At 30.5% G+C, this 2515-nt stretch overlaps 1 non-coding gene across 1 annotated transcript; it reads right to left on the bottom strand.

The window, feature by feature from the left end:
- Positions 1 to 283: 283 nt before the first annotated feature.
- TRNAC-GCA lies at positions 284 to 355 on the bottom strand. Its single transcript has one exon. It is a non-coding gene; the product is annotated as a tRNA-Cys (tRNA).
- Positions 356 to 2515: the final 2160 nt, after the last annotated feature.

Below are 2515 nucleotides of genomic sequence, written 5' to 3' on the forward strand. Positions count from 1 at the left end.
AAAAAAAAATCATTTTAAAACATCAAAAATAGTTTTGGTGGGTGTTGTTGGTCTAGGGCAACTACTCTTAGTTACATAAAAAAGATGGAGTGAGTACAAGACTCGGTAAGTGGGTGCACACGGTTCTTGTCCGAGAATAGTGGCCCTTAGGTTCTAAGGGCATGGTTCTATGTGGTGGACTTTGGAATAAGGTTTGGAATCGGTAATTATTCTTATTTCTTTTCCTTTAGACACTCGGTGATTCGGAGCAAATCGAACAAAGTGTTCGTCCAAAAATTTTAAAAGGGCCCAACCAAATTCGAACTGGTGACCTCTTGATCTGCAGTCAAATGCTCTACCACTAAGCTATGAACCCATTTTATATGATTTTAGCCTTAGTGTCCCCTTCTACCAAGTGTCAGTCCAAAAGTGTAAAACGTGTCGAAAATAGAAAGGCCAAAAAGATAATTCAAACATAGTTCATCTACAAACTACCCAAAGCTATTAAATACAAATTGAAGAAAATATGAAATAACATAAATAATCTTAAATGTAATTCAACTCTCGAAGATAAAAAGTCTTCAAATTACATTCCAATGTCAAGTGATATTTTATTACAACTCAATTCTTTTCTTGATTTATAGTAATTGAACTCAAAAGTATGACAAATACGCTGGATTTATTTTAAATTTTCTTTAAAATTGTTGTGCACGGAGTACAATGAAAATAATATATATATATATTTTTTTTACTGTTTTGTAATTTGTATGGTATTATTAGAGGCTTTTGAATGACATATGATAATTGATTCTCGGTCCTCTTTGACAATTTTAGATACCTCCATATCCGATATTTGATGCATCACGTTTCACTATGAGATCTGCCCTTGGGTCAAGACTTAAGTCTAGAGTTTATTTGACTAATGATTTGATTTTTTTCGGTTGTAGAGATATCCTTTACAAATCAAGACTTTGTATTATTTTCAAGACACTCATCAAGACATTTGTAAATATGCGTGAGATCTTGAAGGATTTAAGACACATAATTGAGAGAACCTAATTTTTTTTTGAAGTTGGCTTTTCTAGGATACGTCATCACGAAAGTTTGAGACAAACTCAATGGACCATTGAATGGGTTTTATAAGGCTCAAATAAATTTAAAATCCAAGAAAGCGGATCTGAGTTTGATATTATTTGATTTTGGGTATGGACACAACTAGCTGATTTCTTTTGATTGCATTAATGAATGTATGTAGATGTTTAAAGTGTTCATCTTAATGGTTTTAGAAAATATCAACACATCATCAATATAAACTATTGATATTTTTTGAAAGAATTGAAAATATCATTCATAATCATCTGAAATTCGGATGGAGTGTTTTTTAGCCTAAATCGCATGACGTTCCTCTTATATTTTCTAAACTGGACATTAAATGCTATTTTATATTTGTTCTTTTAGGAAATTAGAATTTTTCGAAATCCCAATTTCATATCGAATTTTATAAAAACATTCGACTCTAAATTCTTTTTATCAAATCATTTTTTATTTGGATTGGATATCTTATTTATTCTAAAACCTTATTCAAAGGTTTGTAGTTAATTACGAGTATCAGAATTTCTGGTTTCTTTTCAACATGTTGTTAACCTAAAATGTCAGACACCACCACATGCTCTTTGAAGACCTTATCAACTTCCTCTGAAAAATATCACCTAAAATTTCAAAGTATTTAGTGTTTGATGCTTTTTGACTTAACGCTAGGGTTCTATTTACGGTGAACTTGTGATAATTTTTGTCAAATTATATATTTGAATACCTAATACATTAAGATATAACATCTTATTTAAATAATATTAAAATGTCGTAGAATATCATAATATATGTTTAATTAATATGAATCTCATTCAAATTTTAAATATATATTTTTATTTAATGTTTATGATACACATCAATTATTTTACTGTTTAACATATCAAATACCTTAATATGTTTTGATATTATACTTCAAGACTATAAGAACTTACTCAGAGGACTTGAGAGTTACGTTGGCCCACAATGCATCTCATGGACAATGCAAAACTATGGTGGTGCTCGAAGGTGAGTTGTATAAAAAACTAGTCATGCACCAAAAAATCATGGGAAGACCATTGATGGAATTGAAGCAATCGACGCTCCCCTGGATGGGTTTCCAATCAAAGACCTAATGTTTTATGTTGACTCTTTTGAAGAAAGAGACACATGATCGAAGAACAAGAAATGTGGCAGTAGCTCTGAGAACTCTATTACACTCATAAAAAAATGTGTCGAAGAGTTAGACATTTCACGGAAGATCTTGCTTTCATCGAGGAGACCCGAGTTTGATTCTCGACAATGAAATTTTATTTTCTTATTTCTTTTATTTTATAGTTTCATATTTAAACTTTACCTAGGTTTTAAGAAGCATTATAATGGATGAGTTCAATAGTATCTTAAAATCAAAAGACTCTTATGAACTTGGTTTGAGAGTCACTATAATGATCCAGTTATCTTAGATTAAAAA

Source organism: Cucurbita maxima, unplaced genomic scaffold, assembly GCF_002738345.1.
Source record: "Cucurbita maxima cultivar Rimu unplaced genomic scaffold, Cmax_1.0 Cma_Scf00376, whole genome shotgun sequence".
In the NCBI taxonomy this organism is placed as follows: domain Eukaryota; kingdom Viridiplantae; phylum Streptophyta; class Magnoliopsida; order Cucurbitales; family Cucurbitaceae; genus Cucurbita; species Cucurbita maxima.